At 47.8% G+C, this 24,667-nt stretch overlaps 1 protein-coding gene and 1 long non-coding RNA gene across 12 annotated transcripts in view; one reads left to right on the top strand and one right to left on the bottom strand.

Annotated features, from left to right (window-relative positions):
- LOC118381802 (partitioning defective 3 homolog B-like) overlaps positions 1–24,667 on the bottom strand; it is a 414,310-nt gene that overhangs the window by 375,303 nt on the left and 14,340 nt on the right. The gene's annotated exons all lie outside the window — the stretch shown is intronic.
- Positions 15,786–17,669, top strand: LOC127914928 (uncharacterized). 8 transcript variants are annotated; one of them, XR_008089441.1, is made up of 4 exons: positions 15,786–15,986; positions 16,114–16,318; positions 17,287–17,451; positions 17,534–17,669. It is a non-coding gene; the product is annotated as an uncharacterized LOC127914928 (long non-coding RNA). The 8 variants fall into 8 exon arrangements; XR_008089444.1 differs by lacking the exon at positions 17,534–17,669 and adding an exon at positions 16,910–16,991 and having other exon boundaries at positions 17,370–17,525; XR_008089442.1 differs by lacking the exon at positions 17,534–17,669 and adding an exon at positions 16,910–17,075 and having other exon boundaries at positions 17,370–17,525.

The raw sequence follows: 24,667 nt of genomic DNA, 5'->3' as shown, positions 1-24,667 counted from the left end.
CAGGAAGAAGTAGACCCAGCCTACAGAGTAGTTCTCTCCCCATCAGGAAGAAGTAGAGCCAGCCTACAGAGTAGTTCTCTCCCCATCAGGAAGAAGTAGACCCAGCCTACAGAGTAGTTCTCTCCCCATCAGGAAGAAGTAGAGCCAGCCTACAGAGTAGTTCTCTCCCCATCAGGAAGAAGTAGACCCAGCCTACAGAGTAGTTCTCTCCCCATCAGGAAGAAGTAGACCCAGCCTACAGAGTAGTTCTCTCCCCATCAGGAAGAATTAGACCCAGCCTATAGAGTAGTTCTCTCCCCATCAGGAAGAAGTAGAGCCAGCCTACAGAGTAGTTCTCTCCCCATCATGAAGAAGTAGACCCAGCCTACAGAGTAGTTCTCTCCCCATCAGGAAGAATTAGACCCAGCCTACAGAGTAGTTCTCTCCCCATCATGAAGAAGTAGACCCAGCCTACAGAGTAGTTCTCTCCCCATCATGAAGAAGTAGACCCAGCCTATAGAGTAGTTCTCTCCCCATCATGAAGAAGTAGAGCCAGCCTACAGAGTAGTTCTCTCCCCATCATGAAGAAGTAGACCCAGCCTACAGAGTAGTTCTCTCCCCATCATGAAGAAGTAGAGCCAGCCTACAGAGTAGTTCTCTCCTCATCATGAAGAAGTAGAGCCAGCCTACAGAGTAGTTCTCTCCCCATCATGAAGAAGTAGAGCCAGCCTACAGAGTAGTTCTCTCCCCATCAGGAAGAATTAGACCCAGCCTATAGAGTAGTTCTCTCCCCATCAGGAAGAAGTAGACCCAGCCTACAGAGTAGTTCTCTCCCCATCAGGAAGAAGTAGAGCCAGCCTATAGAGTAGTTCTCTCCCCATCAGGAAGAAGTAGAGCCAGCCTATAGAGTAGTTCTCTCCCCATCAGGAAGAAGTAGAGCCAGCCTATAGAGTAGTTCTCTCCCCATCAGGAAGAAGTAGAGCCAGCCTATAGAGTAGTTCTCTCCCCATCATGAAGAAGTAGAGCCAGCCTACAGAGTAGTTCTCTCCCCATCAGGAAGAAGTAGAGCCAGCCTACAGAGTAGTTCTCTCCCCATCATGAAGAAGTAGACCCAGCCTATAGAGTAGTTCTCTCCCCATCATGAAGAAGTAGAGCCAGCCTACAGAGTAGTTCTCTCCCCATCAGGAAGAAGTAGAGCCAGCCTACAGAGTAGTTCTCTCCTCATCATGAAGAAGTAGAGCCAGCCTACAGAGTAGTTCTCTCCCCATCAGGAAGAAGTAGAGCCAGCCTACAGAGTAGTTCTCTCCTCATCATGAAGAAGTAGAGCCAGCCTACAGAGTAGTTCTCTCCCCATCAGGAAGAAGTAGACCCAGCCTACAGAGTAGTTCTCTCCCCATCAGGAAGAAGTAGAGCCAGCCTACAGAGTAGTTCTCTCCTCATCAGGAAGAAGTAGAGCCAGCCTACAGAGTAGTTCTCTCCTCATCATGAAGAAGTAGACCCAGCCTACAGAGTAGTTCTCTCCCCATCAGGAAGAAGTAGACCCAGCCTACAGAGTAGTTCTCTCCTCATCAGGAAGAAGTAGAGCCAGCCTACAGAGTAGTTCTCTCCTCATCATGAAGAAGTAGACCCAGCCTACAGAGTAGTTCTCTCCTCATCAGGAAGAAGTAGAGCCAGCCTACAGAGTAGTTCTCTCCCCATCAGGAAGAAGTAGAGCCAGCCTACAGAGTAGTTCTCTCCTCATCATGAAGAAGTAGAGCCAGCCTACAGAGTAGTTCTCTCCTCATCATGAAGAAGTAGAGCCAGCCTACAGAGTAGTTCTCTCCCCATCATGAAGAAGTAGACCCAGCCTACAGAGTAGTTCTCTCCCCATCATGAAGAAGTAGAGCCAGCCTACAGAGTAGTTCTCTCCCCATCATGAAGAAGTAGACCCAGCCTACAGAGTAGTTCTCTCCCCATCATGAAGAAGTAGACCCAGCCTACAGAGTAGTTCTCTCCCCATCAGGAAGAAGTAGACCCAGCCTACAGAGTAGTTCTCTCCCCATCAGGAAGAAGTAGAGCCAGCCTACAGAGTAGTTCTCTCCCCATCATGAAGAAGTAGACCCAGCCTACAGAGTAGTTCTCTCCCCATCATGAAGAAGTAGAGCCAGCCTACCACCCTGTTTGAAAGATGTTTGACATTGTGTTAAACTACCCATACGTCTACAACAACGTAGGACTTTTAACTTACTGTCAGAGTAAAATGGTAACACAAAAGTTATAATCAGAACATGACCTATCAGCCTCCTGTTAAGTAGCGAGGAATAGCTTTATCCGACCTTTGACACCCATAGAATCATAACCCATATAAACGGTAACCTGTCTGTATTGCCAGTAACATTCCACACGGCTGAGCTGCTCTTCCTCTCCCTGGATGGTAACATTTTTCTAACAGACCGCCCTGCCTCCTCCTCTGTGCTAATTGTTTTGTTTTCTGGCGCCGGGCCATGGGTTTAGATGGTATCAGCTCATTCTGGCAGAATTCAGCTTGCTCAGCCCTGTTCATCTCAGCATTCAGGCATCTGGCATTCCCGGCCCTTATGAAAAAAATAGCACCGCAGCTCCCTCCCTCCCTCGGTCCCTCCATCCCTCCCTCCCTCCATCCCTCCCTCCATCCATCCCTCCCTCCCTCCATCCCTCCCTCCCTCCCTCCCTCCCTCCCTCCATCCCTCCCTCCATCCCTCCCTCCCTCCCTCCCTCCCTCCCTCCCTCCATCCCTCCCTCCCTCCATCCATCCCTCCCTCCCTCCCTCCCTCCATCCCTCCCTCCATTTGTCTTAGTAATTAAGTGGCCCTTTTTAGCAGTCTGATAACTTCCTGAGTGACTCCCATCTTCCCGAAACACCCCTCTCTCCCTCCCCTCACTTCCTCCGTCCCCTGCTTCAGGCTCCACTGACTGTTCAGAGAATACATTGCTGCAGGCCACAAGCTCTTTACGACAATGAACAAAAACATATTTAAAATAAAACGCAACATGTAATGTGTTTGGTCTCATGGTTCATGAGCTGAAATAAAAGATCCCGGACATTTTGTACACACACAAAAAAGCGTATTTCTTTCCAATTCTGCGCACATCCCTGTTAATGAGCATTTTTTATTTGCCGAGATAATCCATCCACCTGACAGGTGTGGCATATCAAGAATCTGATTTAATAGCATAGTCATGACACAGGTGCACCTTGTGCTGGGGGACAATAAAAGGCCACTCTAAAATGTGCGGTTTTGTCACACAACACAATGCGACAGATGTCTCAAATTTTGAGGGAGCGTGAAATTGGCAAGAATTGTAAGAATGTCCATTTCTCTACCATAAGCCACCTCAAACATCGTTTCAGAGAATTCGTCAGTTCATCAGTACATGTAACCATGTCAAACCCATATCTTGATTTTTTTCAAACTTACGAGCGATTTATGACATATATAAAGATCTTGATTGTTTTAATGTTCTCTCTGAATAAGCTTTGTTGCACAATTAAAGGTACATTTCTGGTAGCATTAAAGAAAATGAACACGAGCCCACCCGTTAGCCAGCTAATCTTTAACCGTGAGCCAGCTAATCTTTATATTTAAAGTCTAGCCAACGTGGATCTATTTGGCTTTCTAACATGGTTTAAAACATGGTACAACAGTTGAACTGTTCTGAACACACTCTGCTGTCTGTCTCCAACGGTTTAAAACATGGTACAACAGTTGAACTGTTCTGAACACACCCTCCTGTCTGTCTCCAACGGTTTAAAACATGCTACAACAGTTGAACTGTTCTGAACACACCCTCCTGTCTGTCTCCAACTGTTTAAAACATGGTACAACAGTTGAACTGTTCTGAACACACCCTCCTGTCTGTCTCCAACTGTTTAAAACATGGTACAACAGTTGAACTGTTCTGAACACACCCTCCTGTCTGTCTCCAACGGTTTAAAACATGCTACAACAGTTGAACTGTTCTGAACACACCCTCCTATACATCTTGTTCACTTTGTTCAGGATGTTGAAATCAACTGGCCTACCCGGATGAGATGATGCGTATCACTCAGAATGAGAACGAGATGTCAATTCCTGATATAAATGAGTCTTTTTATGCTCCTGGCACATCTATAAAACAACAGACGAGACAACAGACGAGACAACAGACGAGACAACAGACGAGACAACAGACGAGACAACAGCACACGACAGCCTGTGGTTGAAATGCTGCAGTGCGGCAATGCCGCAGGCGACAGAAACTGAGGATTCATTTCCCACAATAATGATCATTGACAGTGCCGTTTTAGTAGGTTCTACTCTATTCTACATGTTGAGACATAAGAGGGTATTGTTAGAAAGGTTAAGTTGTCGTCTATCACTGTAAAATGTCTCAATCTATTACAGTAAAATAATGTCTCAATCTATTACAGTAAAATAATGTCTCAATCTACTACAGTAAAATGTCTCTTACAGTAAAAGAATGTCTCTATTACGGTAAAATAATGTCTCAATCTATTACAGTAAAATAATGTCTCAATATACTACAGTAAAATGTCTCTTAAACTAAAAAGAATGTCTCTACTACAGTAAAATAATGTCTCTACTACAGTAAAATAATGTCTCTACCTACTACAGTAAAATAATGTCTCTACCTACTACAGTAAAATAATGTCTCTACCTACTACAGTAAAATAATGTCTCAATCTATTACAGTAAAATAATGTCTCTACCTACTACGGTAAAATAATGTCTCAATCTATTACAGTAAAATAATGTCTCTACCTACTACAGTAAAATAATGTCTCAATCTATTACAGTAAAATAATGTCTCTACCTACTACAGTAAAATAATGTCTCTACCTACTACAGTAAAATAATGTCTCTAACTACTACAGTAAAATAATGTCTCTACCTACTACAGTAAAATAATGTCTCTACCTACTACAGTAAAATAATGTCTCAATCTACTACAGTAAAATAATGTCTCTACCTACTACAGTAAAATAATGTCTCAATCTATTACAGTAAAATAATGTCTCTACCTACTACGGTAAAATAATGTCTCAATCTATTACGGTAAAATAATGTCTCTACCTACTACAGTAAAATAATGTCTCAATCTACTACAGTAAAATAATGTCTCAATCTACTACAGTAAAATAATGTCTCAATCTATTACAGTAAAATAATGTCTCAATCTATTACAGTAAAATAATGTCTCAATCTATTACAGTAAAATAATGTCTCAATCTATTACGGTAAAATAATGTCTCTACCTACTACAGTAAAATAATGTCTCAATCTACTACAGTAAAATAATGTCTCAATCTATTACAGTAAAATAATGTCTCAATCTACTACAGTAAAATAATGTCTCAATCTATTACAGTAAAATAATGTCTCAATGTGTTCCGGTGTCCATATGACCCATTCTGTTGGACCAAACCTCAAATGCAAACAGCGAGTTTAAACTGTTTGTTGTCAGAGAGTAAGAAGTTTTATTTTGTATTTGTTGTGAGTGCCAGGGGGAGGGGCTTGATGTCTGTATAAGAAGGTGCATAGTTCACACAGCACATAGTGAGTGCCAGGGGGAGGGGCTTGATGTCTGTATATGAAGGTGCATAGTTCACACAGCACATAGTGAGTGCCAGGGGGAGGGGCTTGATGTCTGTATAGGAAGGTGCATAGTTCACACAGCACATAGTGAGTGCCAGGGGAGGGGCTTGATGTCTGTATAGGAAGGTGCATAGTTCACACAGCACATAGTGAGTGCCAGGGGGAGGGGCTTGATGTCTGTATAGGAAGGTGCATAGTTCACACAGCGCATAGTGAGTGCCAGGGGGAGGGGCTTGATGTCTGTATAGGAAGGTGCATAGTTCACACAGCACATAGTGAGTGCCAGGGGGAGGGGCTTGATGTCTGTATAGGAAGGTGCATAGTTCACACAGCACATAGTGAGTGCCAGGGGGAGGGGCTTGATGTCTGTATAGGAAGGTGCATAGTTCACACAGCACATAGTGAGTGCCAGGGGGAGGGGCTTGATGTCTGTATAGGAAGGTGCATAGTTCACACAGCACATAGTGAGTGCCAGGGGGAGGGGCTTGATGTCTGTATAGGAAGGTGCATAGTTCACACAGCACATAGTGAGTGCCAGGGGGAGGGGCTTGATGTCTGTATAGGAAGGTGCATAGTTCACACAGCACATAGTGAGTGCCAGGGGGAGGGGCTTGATGTCTGTATAGGAAGGTGCATAGTTCACACAGCACATAGTGAGTGCCAGGGGGAGGGGCTTGATGTCAGTATAGGAAGGTGCATAGTTCACACAGCACATAGTGAGTGCCAGGGGGAGGGGCTTGATGTCTGTATAGGAAGGTGCACAGTTCACACAGCACATAGTGAGTGCCAGGGGAGGGGCTTGATGTCTGTATAGGAAGGTGCATAGTTCACACAGCACATAGTGAGTGCCAGGGGGAGGGGCTTGATGTCTGTATAGGAAGGTGCATAGTTCACACAGCACATAGTTATAAAAATATAAAAATAAATGTTTTTAACCCTCTTTTTCTTCCCAATTTCGATCTTGTCTCATCGCTGCAACTCCCCAACGAAGAGTCGCTCTGGATAAGAGCGTCTGCTAAATGACTTAAATGTAAATGTAATGTCCTCCAAAACATGACCGGCGCTTCTTAACACCCTCCGCCCGCTTAACCCGGAAGCCAGTCGCACCAATGTGTCGGCGGAAACACTGTTCAACTGACGACCGTTGTCAGCCTGCAGGCACCCGGCCCACCACAAGGAGTCGCTAGAGCACGATGAGCCAAGTAAAGCCCCCCCCCCCTGCCAGACCCTCCACTAAACCGGACGACGCTGGGCCAATTGTATGCAGCCCTATGGGACTCCCGATCACAGTGATACAGCCCGGGATCGAACCAGACTTAAAAGACAAAAAGCTCATAAAAATGGAGACAAAGCAAACCTTGAATCTTCCAATACAGACATTCGGATCATCGTGCTAAACCATAGATTCAAATTCAATCAAAACAATTCAATTTAAAAAAAATAATAATAATAATTCATTAAAAAATATATAACTAAAAAATATATATAAAAATAATAATTATAATTAAATATAAAATAATAATAATAATAATAATAATTAAATATTTTTTTTAAAGAAAGAGAAATGGGGGGGGGGGGTTTAGCTGATCATTGGCACTTGGGGAGGAATTGTTGCTATGAGGCAGCGTTACCCTGACAACATCCTGGGGATCCCAACGGGTGCACGTTTTGTTGTTTGCCCTAGCACTACACGGCAGAGTCAAATTGATGATTCCTTTGAGCAGCTGAGTAGTGTCACAGCAAAAACCAAAACGTGCACCCCTCGGGGTCCCCAGGACCAAGTTTGGGAAGCACTGCGATAAGGCACTGGCACAAAAAAGGTAGCCAAACAAACTGGCCCGGTGTAATTCATACATCATATCAGGGACTTAAAAAGGTGGCAAAACAAACTGGCCCTGTGTAATTCATACATCATATCAGGGTCTTAAAAAGGTAGCCAAACAAACTGGCCCTGTGTAATTCATACATCATATCACAGACTTAAAAAGGTGGTCAAACAAACTGGCCCTGTGTAATTCATACATCATATCAGGGTCTTAAAAAGGTAGCCAAACAAACTGGCCCTGTGTAATTCATACATCATATCAGGGTCTTAAAAAGGTAGCCAAACAAACTGGCCCTGTGTAATTCATACATCATATCAGGGTCTTAAAAAGGTAGCCAAACAAACTGGCCCTGTGTAATTCATACATCATATCAGGGTCTTAAAAAGGTGCCCAAACAAACTGGCTCGGTGTAATTCATACATCAGCTTTGTTTTATAAAGACAAAATACAGAAAAATATTTTTTTAAACCTGGTCAGCAAGATGAAAACATCAGTTAGAATAAATCATTCTCAGTGGCCTTGATAAATAGTGAAAAATCAGCACAAAGGCAATAATGGCATAAAAATGTGTCTGTTTCCAGGCATCACGTTTCACCAAAACGGAGGTAACACATCATCTCTCTGAAGCGGTCCCGTGACATGGTTTTCTCCAAAGGTATCCCAAACATCTGACTAGAAGCTCTCCAGAAAGCCTACGCTCTCCCTCCACCGAATCCTTCCACGGATACAGGATTGAAATGATCGCTTCCAGCTGGCTGAGAGCTTGCTGATGTTTTCAGCCTGAGATGTCGGGCTCTCTGTGATGACATGTTGATAAAATCAGCCCCTAGCATGTCACTGGCTTGTTCTATCCAAAACGGTGCCATCCCCTCTCTCTCTCTTTATCTCTCCCTCTCTCCCTCTCTCCATCTCTCCCCCTCCCCAACTCTCCCCATCTCCCTCTCTCCCTCTCTCCATCTCTCCCCCTCTCCATCTCTCCCTCTCTCCATCTCATCCCCTCTCCAACTCTCCCTCTCCCCGTCTCTCCAATTCTCCCTCTCTCCAATTCTCCCTCTCCCTCTCTCCCTCTCCCCAACTCTCCCCATCTCCCTCTCTCCCTCTCTCCATCTCTCCCCCTCTCCAACTCTCCCTCTCCCCCTCTCTCCAATTCTCCCTCTCCCTCTCCCCTCTCTCCAACTCTCCCTCTCTCCCTCTCTCCAACTCTCCCTCTCTCCAACTCTCCCTCTCTCCCTCTCCACCTCTCTCCCTCCCCCTCTCTCCCTCCCACTCTCCCTCTCCCCCTCTCTCCCTCTCCCCCTCTCCCTCTCCACCTCTCTCCCTCCAACTCTCCCTCTCCCCCTCTCCCCCTCCAACTCTCCAACTCTCCCTCTCCCCCTCTCCCCCTCTCTCCCTCTCTCCCGTCTCACATTTCTTTGTGGTTTGTGGCATGGCTACCTGCCCAGTTTGTATCGGTTCTGTCTTCTTTTTTCCCCCCCTCAGTCCTCAGAAGAAGGTTCGCTCCGAGGCTCAGAACCAGAAGAAAAATCATCAGAGATGTCATGATTCATTTCTTCCTCCGACCATCTGAGTCGTTTTCGTTCAGTTCTCATAGCAGCATGTGCATCCATTTTGTCTTGGTCCTCTTGCCATTAGTAAATTATACGCGCTTATTCGCTGTGTACTCCGAGTTGGCCAGAGTAGACTGATAAGACTGCTTGGATTTGGTGGACAATAGATAGAATAGAACTGTGTTCTTAATTCACAATTAGTGATAACAGAATAATGCATCTTTCGCTTCCCCCATTTCTCTCCCATCTCTCCCCCTTGCTCATCAACTCCCCATCTCTCCCACTCGCTCATCAACTCCCCATCTCTCCCACTCGCTCATCAACTCCCCATCTCTCCCACTCGCTCATCAACTCCCCATCTCTCCCCTCGCTCATCAACTCCCCATCTCTCCCCCTCGCTCATCAACTCCCCATCTCTCCCCCTCGCTCATCAACTCCATCTCTCCCGCTCGCTCATCAACTCCCCCATCTCTCCCCTCGCTCATCAACTCCCCATCTCTCCCACTCGCTCATCAACTCCCCATCTCTCCCCTCGCTCATCAACTCCCCCATCTCTCCCACTCGCTCATCAACTCCCCATCTCTCCCACTCGCTCATCAACTCCCCCATCTCTCCCCCTCGCTCATCAACTCCCCCATCTCTCCCACTCGCTCATCAACTCCCCATCTCTCCCACTCGCTCATCAACTCCCCCATCTTTCCCCTCGCTCATCAACTCCCCATCTCTCCCCTCGCTCATCAACTCCCCCATCTCTCCCCTCGCTCATCAACTCCCCCATCTCTCCCACTCGCTCATCAACTCCCCATCTCTCCCCTCGCTCATCAACTCCCCATCTCTCCCCTCGCTCATCAACTCCCCATCTCTCCCCCTCGCTCATCAACTCCCCCATCTCTCCCACTCGCTCATCAACTCCCCCATCTCTCCCCTCGCTCATCAACTCCCCCATCTCTCCCCCTCGCTCATCAACTCCCCCATCTCTCCCCTCGCTCATCAACTCCCCCATCTCTCCCCCTCGCTCATCAACTCCCCCATCTCTCCCCCTCGCTCATCAACTCCCCCATCTCTCCCCTCGCTCATCAACTCCCCCATCTCTCCCCCTCGCTCATCAACTCCCCCATCTCTCCCCCTCGCTCATCAACTCCCCCATCTCTCCCCCTCGCTCATCAACTCCCCCATCTCTCCCCTCGCTCATCAACTCCCCATCTCTCCCCTCGCTCATCAACTCCCCATCTCTCCCCCTCGCTCATCAACTCCCCATCTCTCCCCTCGCTCATCAACTCCCCCATCTCTCCCCTCGCTCATCAACTCCCCATCTCTCCCCTCGCTCATCAACTCCCCATCTCTCCCCTCGCTCATCAACTCCCCATCTCTCCCCTCGCTCATCAACTCCCCATCTCTCCCCTCGCTCATCAACTCCCCCATTCTCCCCTCGCTCATCAACTCTCCCATCTCTCCCCCTCGCTCATCAACTCCCCATTCTCCCCTCGCTCATCAACTCCCCATCTCTCCCCTCGCTCATCAACTCCCCATTCTCCCCTCGCTCATCAACTCCCCATCTCTCCCCTCGCTCATCAACTCCCCCATCTCTCCCACTCGCTCATCAACTCCCCATCTCTCCCACTCGCTCATCAACTCCCCATCTCTCCCACTCGCTCATCAACTCCCCATCTCTCCCCTCGCTCATCAACTCCCCATCTCTCCCCTCGCTCATCAACTCCCCCATCTCTCCCACTCGCTCATCAACTCCCCCATCTCTCCCCTCGCTCATCAACTCCCCATCTCTCCCACTCGCTCATCAACTCTCCCATCTCTCCCCTCGCTCATCAACTCCCCATCTCTCACCCTCGCTCATCAACTCCCCCATCTCTCCCCTCGCTCATCAACTCCCCATCTCTCCCCTCGCTCATCAACTCCCCATCTCTCCCCTCGCTCATCAACTCCCCATCTCTCCCCCTCGCTCATCAACTCCCCATCTCTCCCCCTCGCTCATCAACTCCCCATCTTCCCCTGCTCATCAACTCCCCATCTCTCCCAGTGTGCTCATCAACTCCCCATCTCTCCCCTCGCTCATCAACTCCCCCATCTCATCAACTGATTTAGACAGTCCCCATCTCTCCCCCTCGCTCATCAACTCCCCCATCTCTCCCCTCGCTCATCAACTCCCCCATCTCTCCCCTCGCTCATCAACAGTCCCCATCTCTCCCCTCGCTCATCAACTCCCCCATCTCTCCCCTCGTCATCAACTCCCCCATCTCTCCCCTCGCTCATCAACTCCCCCATCTCTCCCCCTCGCTCATCAACTCCCCATCTCTCCCCTCGCTCATCAACTCCCCATCTCTCCCCTCGACTCATCAACTCCCCCATCTCTCCCACTCGCTCATCAACTCCCCAATCTCTCCCACTCGCTCATCAACTCCCCATCTCTCCCCCTCGCTCATCAACTCCCCCATCTCTCCTCGCTCATCAACTCCTCATCTCTCCCCCTGGGCTCATCAACTCCCCATCTCTGGGCCCCAGCTCATCAACTGGGCCCCCATCTCTCCCCTCGCTCATCAACTCCCCATCTCTCCCCCTCGCTCATCAACTCCCCCATCTCTCCCCCTCGCTCATCAACTCCCCCATCTCTCCCACTAACTCATCAACTCCCCATCTCTCCCCTCGCTCATCAACTCCCCATCTCTCCCCCTCGCTCATCAACTCCCCCATCTCTCCTCCTCGCTCATCAACTCCCCCATTCTCCCCCTCGCTCAACTCCTCCATCTGATTTAGACAGTGTGTTATATAGACTGATTTTAGACAGTGTGTTATATAGACTGATTTAGACAGTGTGTTATATAGACTGATTTAGACAGTGTGTTATATAGACTGATTTAGACAGTGTGTTATATAGACTGATTTAGACAGTGTGTTATATAGACTGATTTAGACAGTGTGTTATATAGACTGATTTAGACAGTGTGTTATATAGACTGATTTAGACAGTGTGTTATATAGACTGATTTAGACAGTGTGTTATATAGACTGATTTAGACAGTGTGTTATATAGACTGATTTAGACAGTGTGTTATACAGACTGATTTAGACAGTGTGTTATATAGACTGATTTAGACAGTGTGTTATATAGACTGATTTAGACAGTGTGTCATATAGACTGATTTAGACAGTGTGTTATATAGACTGATTTAGACAGTGTGTTATATAGACTGATATAGACAGTGTGTTATATAGACTGATTTAGACAGTGTTATATAGACAGTGTGTCATATAGACTGATTTAGACAGTGTGTTATATAGACTGAACTCATCTCATGGGCCCCAGACTAACTCATCTCATGGGCCCCAGACTAACTCATCTCATGGGCCCCAGACTAACTCATCTCATGGGCTCCAGACTAACTCATCTCATGGGTCCCAGACTAACTCATCTCATGGGCCCCAGACTAACTCATCTCATGGGCCCCAGACTAACTCATCTCATGGGCCCCAGACTAACTCATCTCATGGGCCCCAGACTAACTCATCTCATGGGCCCCAGACTAACTCATCTCATGGGCCCCAGACTAACTCATCTCATGGGCCCCAGACTAACTCATCTCATGGGCCCCAGACTAACTCATCTCATGGGTCCCAGACTAACTCATCTCACGGGCCCCAGACTAACTCATGTCACGGGCCCCAGACTAACTCATCTCATGGGCCCCAGACTAACTCATCTCATGGGCCCCAGACTAACTCATCTCATGGGCCCCAGACTAACTCATCTCATGGGCCCCAGACTAACTCATCTCATGGGCCCCAGACTAACTCATCTCATGGGCTCCAGACTAACTCATCTCATGGGCCCCAGATTAACTCATCTCATGGGCTCCAGACTAACTCATCTCATGGGCCCCAGACTAACTCATCTCATGGGTCCCAGACTAACTCATCTCACGGGCCCCAGACTAACTCATCTCACGGGCTCCAGACTAACTCATCTCATGGGCCCCAGACTAACTCATCTCATGGGCCCCAGACTAACTCATCTCATGGGCCCCAGACTAACTCATCTCATGGGCCCCAGACTAACTCATCTCATGGGCTCCAGACTAACTCATCTCATGGGCCCCAGACTAACTCATCTCATGGGCCCCAGACTAACTCATCTCATGGGCCCCAGACTAACTCATCTCATGGGCCCCAGACTAACTCATCTCATGGGCCCCAGACTAACTCATCTCATGGGCCCCAGACTAACTCATCTCATGGGCTCCAGACTAACTCATCTCATGGGCCCCAGACTAACTCATCTCATGGGCCCCAGACTAACTCATCTCATGGGCCCCAGACTAACTCATCTCATGGGCCCCAGACTAACTCATCTCATGGGCCCCAGACTAACTCATCTCACGGGCCCCAGACTAACTCATCTCATGGGTCCCAGACTAACTCATCTCACGGGCCCCAGACTAACTCATGTCACGGGCCCCAGACTAACTCATCTCATGGGCCCCAGACTAACTCATCTCACGGGCCCCAGACTAACTCATGTCACGGGCCCCAGACTAACTCATCTCATGGGCCCCAGACTAACTCATCTCATGGGCCCCAGACTAACTCATCTCATGGGCCCCAGACTAACTCATCTCATGGGCCCCAGACTAACTCATCTCATGGGTCCCAGACTAACATTTTCCCCTGGTGGTACTGATGCCACAAAACGTTTCCGTTGGTGGCACCAGCCCGTGATACTTTTTGTAGTTTAAAATAACACTAAAGTGATGCATCAAACAGTGGACAAATCATTAAGAACACCTGCTCATTTTTTTGAGTTTATAAAGTCATTCACAGTGTTATATTAAAAGTGTAATAGACAGATGGTAACATGATTAAGAGATTCAAAAAATATTGCGCAACCCATTTTGGGTAGACAATTAGGCTTTTGATGTTGTATTTTATTGTTAAAATAGGGCTCCAGATTTCACCGATTTCAGTTTTTAGTTCAGTAAAGATGAATTTGCCTGCATCTTTTATGTGCCCTAAAAATCATAGGCTAATTTATTTGGGGCTAATTCACCATTAGCTAGATCGCTAACTCTAAATATAATACCCATTGCTAGAAGCCATGTATTAATCGTACGGTCCCCCAAAAAACATTGCAGTTGTAGCCTACCGCCCAATGAGGCACATCAAATATATTGATTACAAAAGTTGCGATTGAGGTCAGAGACGTAAAAGTATACCTACAGAAAGCTGAGAACCTCATTTCTTCTATGTTTTTCAATAGGATGTTTTGAAACGTTAACACAACAGCCCCAGATAAACAGGTACAAGGAAACAGTTTCATTAAAGGAATCTTCAGGAATAAAGGTACTTCACTGTTTGACCAAAATAATGTTTTTTAGCCTTAAAAAAAAAAAATGTAAAAATGATTTTTTTGAATTAGATGACCTTGCAGAGTGTGCAGCTCGCACTGATGCAACTAATGGCATTTTCTACTCACACTGACTAAATGTTTGCAGTCCGGAGCTCTGTAATCTACTATATCTTCCTGTCGCTGTGTAATTAAGTGTTTAATGAACTAAAAGTGAAATAAAGCAGCGACCGAGGTTTAGTTACACAAATCTCCTGTTACTTTGCCTTGTTTAGCAGCATGGTGTTCTCCTTACATAGAAACTAGCAGCACTTATAGAAGAGAGATGTAAAAACAGCATTAAAGCTGTAAGGATGTGAGGGGTCATGTCGCAGGTCATGGCGCTAGGCCTATATCCATTCACTGGAGCTTACTAATGTTGCCCTTTCAAATTTATCACACGCTTTGTTTGAAGTCTTCAGGGAGACGATTCAAGTGTCCTCACAAGAAATTCGTTTTTGAGCTTGGTTTTTCCCCAGTAGTGTAATAACTTGTAATAGTAACCTATAGGCCTTGTTGTAGCTTACAATAAAACTAGCACTTCAGAAGTATCCTAGAGACCAGACCTGAGTGAGGCCAGAGCTGAGTGAGGCCAGAGCTGAGAGAGACCAGAGCTGAGTGAGCCCAGAGCAGAGTGAGACCAGAGCTGAGTGAGACCAGAGCTGAGTGAGACCAGAGCTGAGTGAGACCAGAGCTGAGTGAGACCAGAGCTGAGTGAGACCAGAGCTGAGTGAGACCAGAGCTGAGTGAGACCAGAGCTGAGTGAGACCAGAGCTGAGTGAGACCAGAGCTGAGTGAGCCCAGAGCTGAGTGAGACCAGAGCTGAGTGAGCCCAGAGCTGAGTGAGACCAGAGCTGAGTGAGTCCAGAGCTGAGAGAGACCAGAGTTGAAAATCAAATCAAAGTTTACAGATCTGCAGGGGTTATATCAGGCGTTATAGCAGGCACAGCGTAAATGGTTTATGTTACTAGCTAGCAGTGCAAATACAATACAGATACACAAACAATCAAACATTTTAACAAGAAATCAAGGGTCCAATTAACAACCCAGAATAGATATATTATTAAAGTGATGCATCAAACAGTGGACAAATCATTAGGAACACCTTCTCTTTCCATGACATACACTGACCAGGTGAAAGCTATGATCCCTTATTGGTGTCACCTGTTAAATCCACTTCCTATCAGTGTAGATGAAGGGGGAGGAGACAGGTTAAATCCACCAATCAGTGTAGATGAAGGGGAGGAGACAGGTTAAATCCACCAATCAGTGTAGATGAAGGGGGAGGAGACAGGTTAAATCCACCAATCAGTGTAGATGAAGGGGGAGGAGACAGGTTAAATCCACCAATCAGTGTAGATGAAGGGGGAGGAGACAGGTTAAATCCACCAATCAGTGTAGATGAAGGGGGAGGAGACAGGTTAAATCCACTCCAATCAGTGTAGATGAAGGGGAGGAGACAGGTTAAATCCACCAATCAGTGTAGATGAAGGGGAGGAGACAGGTTAAATCCACCAATCAGTGTAGATGAAGGGGAGGAGACAGGTTAAATCCACCAATCAGTGTAGATGAAGGGGAGGAGACAGGTTAAATCCACCAATCAGTGTAGATGAAGGGGAGGAGACAGGTTAAATCCACTCCAATCAGTGTAGATGAAGGGGAGGAGACAGGTTAAATCCACCAATCAGTGTAGATGAAGGGGAGGAGACAGGTTAAATCCACTCCAATCAGTGTAGATGAAGGGGAGGAGACAGGTTAAATCCACCAATCAGTGTAGATGAAGGGGAGGAGACAGGTTAAATCCACCAATCAGTGTAGATGAAGGGGAGGAGACAGGTTAAATCCACCAATCAGTGTAGATGAAGGGGAGGAGACAGGTTAAATCCACCAATCAGTGTAGATGAAGGGGAGGAGACAGGTTAAATCCACCAATCAGTGTAGATGAAGGGGAGGAGACAGGTTAAATCCACCAATCAGTGTAGATGAAGGGGGAGGAGACAGGTTAAATCCACCAATCAGTGTAGATGAAGGGGGAGGAGACAGGTTAAATCCACCAATCAGTGTAGATGAAGGGGAGGAGACAGGTTAAATCCACCAATCAGTGTAGATGAAGGGGGAGGAGACAGGTTAAATCCACCAATCAGTGTAGATGAAGGGGAGGAGACAGGTTAAATCCACCAATCAGTGTAGATGAAGGGGGAGGAGACAGGTTAAATCCACTCCAATCAGTGTAGATGAAGGAGGAGGAGACAGGTTAAATCCACTCCAATCAGTGTAGATGAAGGGGGAGGAGACAGGTTAAATCCACCAATCAGTGTAGATGAAGGGGGAGGAGACAGGTTAAATCCACCAATCAGTGTAGATGAAGGGGAGGAGACAGGTTAAATCCACTCCAATCAGTGTAGATGAAGGGGAGGAGACAGGTTAAATCCACTCCAATCAGTGTAGATGAAGGGGAGGAGACAGGTTAAATCCACCAATCAGTGTAGATGAAGGGGAGGAGACAGGTTAAATCCACCAATCAGTGTAGATCAAGGGGGGAGGAGACAGGTTAAATCCACCAATCAGTGTAGATGAAGGGGAGGAGACAGGTTAAATCCACCAATCAGTGTAGATGAAGGGGAGGAGACAGGTTAAATCCACCAATCAGTGTAGATGAAGGGGGAGGAGACAGGTTAAATCCACCAATCAGTGTAGATGAAGGGGGAGGAGACAGGTTAAATCCACCAATCAGTGTAGATGAAGGGGGAGGAGACAGGTTAAATCCACCAATCAGTGTAGATGAAGGGGGAGGAGACAGGTTAAATCCACCAATCAGTGTAGATGAAGGGGGAGGAGACAGGTTAAATCCACCAATCAGTGTAGATGAAGGGGAGGAGACAGGTTAAATCCACTTTCAATCAGTGTAGATGAAGGGGAGGAGACAGGTTAAATCCACCAATCAGTGTAGATGAAGGGGAGGAGACAGGTTAAATCCACCAATCAGTGTAGATGAAGGGGGAGGAGACAGGTTAAATCCACCAATCAGTGTAGATGAAGGGGAGGAGACAGGTTAAATCCACCAATCAGTGTAGATGAAGGGGAGGAGACAGGTTAAATCCACCAATCAGTGTAGATGAAGGGGAGGAGACGGGTTAAATCCACCAATCAGTGTAGATGAAGGGGAGGAGACAGGTTAAATCCACCAATCAGTGTAGATGAAGGGGAGGAGACAGGTTAAATCCACCAATCAGTGTAGATGAAGGGGAGGAGACAGGTTAAATCCACCAATCAGTGTAGATGAAGGGGGAGGAGACAGGTTAAATCCACCAATCAGTGTAGATCAAAAGGAGGAGACAGGTTAAATCCACTTCCTATCAGTGTAGATGAAGGGGAGGAGACAGGTTAAATCCACCAATCAGTGTAGATCAAAAGGAGGAGACGGGTTAAAGAAGGATCTTTTTTAAACCTCGAGAAACAATTGAGACATGGATTGTGTATGTGTGCCATTCAGAAGGTGAAAGGGCAAAACAAACGATTGAAGTGCCTTTGAATGGGGTACGGTAGAAGGTGTCATAACCAATTAGCATTACAGCAGGGTATTTCACACTCAACAGCTTCCTGTGTTTATATCAGCCAACATCCAGCCAACTGTGGGAAGCCTTGGGAGTCAACACGGGCCAGAATCCCTGTGGGAAGCATTGGGAGTCAACACGGGCCAGAATCCCTGTGGGAAGCATTGGGAGTCAACACGGGCCAGAATCCCTGTGGGAAGCATTGGGAGTCAACACGGGCCAGAATCCCTGTGGGAAGCATTGGGAGTCAACACGGGCCAGAATCCCTGTGGGAAGCATTGGGAGTCAACACGGGCCAGAATCCCTGTGGGAAGCCTTGGGAGTCAACACGGGCCAGAATCCCTGTGGGAAGCCTTGGGAGTCAACACGGGCCAGAATCCCTGTGGGAAGCCTTGGGAGTCAACACGGGCCAGAATCCCTGTGGGAAGCATTGGGAGTCAACATGGGCCAGAATCCCTGTGGGAAGCCTTGGGAGTCAACACGGACCAGAATCCCTGTGGGAAGCCTTGGGAGTCAACACAGGCCAGAATCCCTGTGGGAAGCCTTGGGAGTCAACACGGGCCAGAATCCCTGTGGAACATTTGGCACCTTGTAGAGTCCATGTCCCTGATGATTTGAGGCTGTTCTGAGGGGGTGCAACTCAATCTTAGGAAGGTGTTCCTAATGTTTTGTCCACTCAGTGTATAAGTGATTGTGTCCCAATACTTTGTTCTCCTTAATGTTGGGGACTATGCACAAACAGTGCTGTCATTTCTAAACGGTTCACCCATTATGGATGAAATATGCCCTCAAATTAAAGCTGACAGTCTGCAATTTACCCTAAATTGTATCACTTAAAATCCAAAGAGTTGGAGTACAGAGGGTGGGTCACTGTATATCAGATTACCTTGTTTAAATGACATATAGCCTATACTACAAAACCTAAGTATACTATAACGCACAGGGAAGACCAACAGCAGAGTCCACCCTGGCATGAGGGACTTATGTTGAAATCTGTGCCCGTCTCTGCAGACAAAGGCCCGACAGACTAATAACCCTGCTGCTCTAAATCAGAAGACGCCATTACATAATCACTGGATCAAAATGGCGATAACAATCCCTCAGTAGAGCGTCATCGGGGGAGGAGACAGGTTAAATCCACCAATCAGTGTAGATGAGGGGGAGGAGACAAGAAAGAAGAAGAAAGGTGAATACTTCAGGCAGACAGACTTTAGTTACAGAACAGGCGAACGGGGGAGAAACAACTGAATCAAGACTACAGCTTGAACTCTGACCCCCCCGTTCTAAATCCACAATGTCATAGGCTATAATGGCCACGATTAAAAAAAATATATTGTTTGAAATGCCAAACATCTACAAGAAAACACGTCGACTGTTACATCCGGTAAACTGCTGTAAAAAGCAGAAGGGAAATCAACACCTAGGTCCCAAATGACACCCTATTCATATGGGCTCTGGTCTAAAGTAGTGCACTAGGTAGGGGAATAGGGTGCCATAGGGCTCTGGTCTAAAGTAGTGCACTAGGTAGGGGAATAGGGTGCCATAGGGCTCTGGTCTAAAGTAGTGCACTAGGTAGGGGAATAGGGTGCCATAGGGCTCTGGTCTAAAGTAGTGCACTAGGTAGGGGAATAGGGTGCCATAGGGCTCTGGTCTAAAGTAGTGCACTAGGTAGGGAATAGGGTGCCATAGAGCTCTGGTCTAAAGTAGTGCACTAGGTAGGGAATAGGGTGCCATTGGGGACGATGGCAGACCACTTCACTATTACCAGTAATCACAGTAGTAGTGGAACTGAAACGCTGAAATCAGCGTTGATTTACATGTCGAGGATGTTAGGTAACCTAGTTGAACTTGACGCTACCAAAAAATGCTTTTACAACATAACGCAATACATTTTGAGAGAACATTAGCACAGACTTAGAGAGATGTGGCCACAGGCATATTGAAAAGTCATCATCAAGGGAACGGTAGCTAACAGCTCTAGCTAACAGCGCTAGCTAACACAGCTAGCTAACACAGCTAGCAAACAGCTCTAGCTAACACAGCTAGCTAACACAGCTAGCAAACAGCTCTAGCTAACACAGCTAGCTAACACAGCTAGCTAACACAGCTAGCAAACAGCTCTAGCTAACACAGCTAGCTAACACAGCTAGCTAACACAGCTAGCAAACAGCTCTAGCTAACACAGCTAGCTAACACAGCTAGCTAACACAGCTAGCAAACAGCTCTAGCTAACACAGCTAGCTAACAGCTCTAGCTAACACAGCTAGCTAACAGCTCTAGCTAACACAGCTAGCTAACAGCTCTAGCTAACACAGCTAGCTAACAGCTCTAGCTAACACAGCTAGCTAACACAGCTAGCAAACAGCTCTAGCTAACACAGCTAGCTAACAGCTCTAGCTAACACAGCTAGCAAACAGCTCTAGCTAACACAGCTAGCAAACAGCTCTAGCTAACACAGCTAGCTAACAGCTCTAGCTAACACAGCTAGCTAACAGCTCGAGCCAACACAGCTAGCTAACAGCTCTAGCTAACACAGCTAGCTAACAGCTCTAGCTAACACAGCTAGCTAACACAGCTAGCTAACAGCGCTAGCTAACACGGCTAGCTAACAGCTCGAGCCAACACAGCTAGCTAACAGCTCTAGCTAACACAGCCAGCGAACAGGTCTAGCTAACACAGCTAGCTAACAGCTCTAGCTAACACAGCTAGCTAACAGCTCTAGCTAACACAGCTAGCTAACAGCTCTAGCTAACACAGCCAGCGAACAGGTCTAGCTAACACAGCCAGCGAACAGGTCTAGCTAATGATGCCTCTAGCACTGAGATGCAGTGCCTTCGACCGCTGCGCCACTCGGGAGCTTAAGTAGTACATGAAAGTATTTTTTACTTAAGTACTTTACACCACTGGACACACACACAGTGTAGTAGTCAGACACACACACACACAGTGTAGTAGTCAGACACACACACAGTGTAGAAGTCAGACACACACATACACACACACACACACACACACACACACACAGTGTAGTAGTCAGACACACACACACAGTGTAGTAGTCAGACACACACACACACAGTGTAGTAGCTCAACACACACACAGTGTAGAAGTCAGACACACACACACACACACACACACACACACAGTGTAGTAGTCAGACACATGCCTAGCACACACAGTGTAGAAGTCAGACACACACACAGTGTAGTAGTCGACACACACACACACAGTGTAGAAGTCAGTACACACACACACAGTGTAGAAGTCAGACACACACACACACAGTGTAGAAGTCAGACACACACACAGTGTAGTAGTCAGACACACACACAGTGTAGTAGTCAGACACACACACACAGTGTAGTAGTCAGACACACACACAGTGTAGAAGTCAGACACACACACACAGTGTAGTAGTCAGACACACACACAGTGTAGAAGTCAGACACACACACACAGTGTAGTAGTCAGACACACACACACACACACACACACACACAGTGTAGAAGTCAGACACACACACACACAGTGTAGAAGTCAGACACACACACACAGTGTAGTAGTCAGACACACACACAGTGTAGTAGTCACACACACACACACAGTGTAGTAGTCAGACACACACACACAGTGCAGTAGTCAGACACACACACACAGTGTAGAAGCTGACACACACACACACACACACACACACACACACACACACACACACACACACACACACACACACACACACACACACACACACACACACACAGTGTAGAAGCTGACACACACACACACACAGTGTAGAAGCTGACACACACACACACAGTGTAGAAGCTGACACACACACACACAGTTCAGTAGTCTAACACACATAAAATGAGAGATGGATGGTGGAGATAATATCCTTTCTATTGGCAAGTATATTACTGTCTCAGCAGCAGTGCTGCACTGGGAATGAGAAGCACCACAGACCCACACACACCGGACTTAGAGGCAAGAGAGGGTGAATCCTGGCGAGATTACCTCCTCCCTCCACCTCCTCCCTCCACCTCCTCCCTCCTCCTCCTCCCTCCTCCTCCTCCCTCCACCTCTTCCCTCCTCCTCCTCCCTCAAGAGAGGGTGAATCCTCTTCCCTCCCCACCTCCTCCCTCCACCTCCTCCCTCCGCCTCCTCCTCCCTCCACCTCTTCCTCCACCTCTTCCCTCCACCTCCTCCCTCCACCTCCTCCCTCCACCTCTTCCCTCCACCTCTTCCCTCCACCTCTTCCCTCCACCTCCTCCCTCCTCCTCTTCCCTCCACCTCCTCCCTCCACCTCCTCCCTCCTCCTCCTCTTCCCTCCTCCTCTTCCCTCCACCTCTTCCCTCCACCTCCTCCCTCCTCCTCTTCCCTCCACCTCCTCCTCCTCTTCCCTCCTCCTCTTCCCTCCACCTCTTCCCTCCTCCTCTTCCCTCCACCTCCTCCCTCCTCTCTGCTTTTCTGAAACATGTCTTTCGGGACAAGATCCCCCCCCCACCATGGCTGTCCAGCTCGATAGATTCTCCATTCACTGAGCAGACAGGACAGTAGGGTCAGGGAAATGGAGAGGGGAAGCGGGGTGCCTCTTCATCAACAACAAATGGCGTTCTGACTCCAGTGTAAAGTGGTAGTCTCGTCCCATTGTTCCCCCGTCTTGAAACTACCTGGATGGTCAACTGCCGACCCTTCTGCCTCCCGAGGGAGTTTTCAGCTGTTATCGTTGTGTACATTCCACCTCAGGACAAGAAATATAACAAGCTGACACTTATCAAACTGTACGAGGCTGTGAACGTACATACGGAGGCTGCCGTCCTTGTCGCAGAGCGATGTGAATTCCGCTTCATTAAAGAGAACTGTCATCAACACGTCTCCTCAGCCACTAGGGACGATAACGTCCACTGATACTTTACCCACAAGGAAGCACACAAGGCCCTCCCTCGTCCGCCATTCGGCCAATCAGATCATGACTCCGTACTCCTGCTTCCTGTTTACAGGCAGAAGGTTAAACAGGAACTTACCGTGACTAGCTTCGTTGAAGAATGGTCCATAGAATCAGAGACTATGCTACAGGACTGCTTGGCTAGCGCTGATTGGAATCTATTCTGAGCGAACCACCCTCTGTCACCGGCTTCATAACGAAATGCATCAGCGACGTTGTCCCCAATCAAATGCCCTGGATTAACACAAAGGTTGGTGATAAAACTAAAGGACCGGACTACCACACACAGAGCTACCACACACAGAGCTACCACACAGAGCTACCACACAGAGCTACCACACAGAGCTATCCCAGACAACCCTGAGACTACCACACACAGAGCTACCACACGCAGAGCTACCACACACAGAGCTACCACACAGAGCTATCCCAGACACAGAGCTACCACACACAGAGCTACCACACAGAGCTACCACACACCTACACACAGAGCTACCACACACAGAGCTACCACACACAGAGCTACCACACACAGAGCTACCACACACAGAGCTACCACACAGAGCTACCACACAGAGAGCTACCACACACAGAACTACCACACACAGAGCTACCACACACAGAGCTACCACACACAGAGCTACCACACACAGAGCTACCACACACAGAGCTACCACACACAGAGCTACCACACACAGAGCTACCACACACAGAGCTACCACACACAGAGCTACCACACACAGAGCTACCACACACAGAGCTACCACACACAGAGCTACCACACACAGAGCTACCACACACCACGCACAGAGCTACCACACACAGAGCTACCACACACAGAGCTACCACGCACAGAGCTACCACACACAGAGCTACCACACACAGAGCTACCACACACAGAGCTACCACGCACAGAGCTACCACACACAGAGCTACCACACAGAGCTACCACGCACAGAGCTACCACACACAGAGCTACCACACACAGAGCTACCACACACAGACACCACAGAGCTACCACACACAGAGCTATCCCAGAGAGCTACCACACACAGAGCTACAGACTACCAGACTACCACAGAGCTACCCACTACCACACAGAGCTATCCCAGAGAGCTACCACACACAGAGCTACCACACACAGAGCTACCACACAGAGCTAACCCAGAGCTACCACACAGAGCTATCCCAGACAACCCTGAGACTACCACACACAGAGCTACCACCCAGAGCTACACACACAGAGCTACCACACACAGACTACCACACACAGAGCTACCACACACAGAGCTGAGACTACCACACACAGAGCTATCCACAGAGCTACCACACACAGAGCTACCACACACAGAGCTATCCACAGACAACCCAGAGCTACCACACACAGAGCTACCACACACACCACACACAGAGCTACCACACACAGAGCTATCCCAGACAACCCTGAGACTACCACACACAGAGCTATACCACACACAGAGCTATCCACAGAGACCAACCCTACCACACACAGAGCTACCACACACAGAGCACAGAGCTACCACACAGAGCTATCCCAGACAACCCTGAGACTACCACACTACCACACAGAGCTATCCCAGACAACCCTGAGACTACCACACACAGAGCTATCCCAGACAACCCTGAGACTACCACACACAGAGCTATCCCAGACAACCCTGAGACTACCACACACAGAGCTATCCCAGACAACCCTGAGACTACCACACACAGAGCTATCCCAGACAACCCTGAGACTACCACACACAGAGCTATCCCAGACAACCCTGATGACTACCACACACAGAGCT

The sequence above is a fragment of the Oncorhynchus keta genome, chromosome 34 (genome assembly GCF_023373465.1).
Source record: "Oncorhynchus keta strain PuntledgeMale-10-30-2019 chromosome 34, Oket_V2, whole genome shotgun sequence".
Classification (NCBI taxonomy): domain Eukaryota; kingdom Metazoa; phylum Chordata; class Actinopteri; order Salmoniformes; family Salmonidae; genus Oncorhynchus; species Oncorhynchus keta.
Note: the sequence above shows the minus strand (reverse complement) of the source record. Positions and strands in the feature narration are given on the sequence as shown.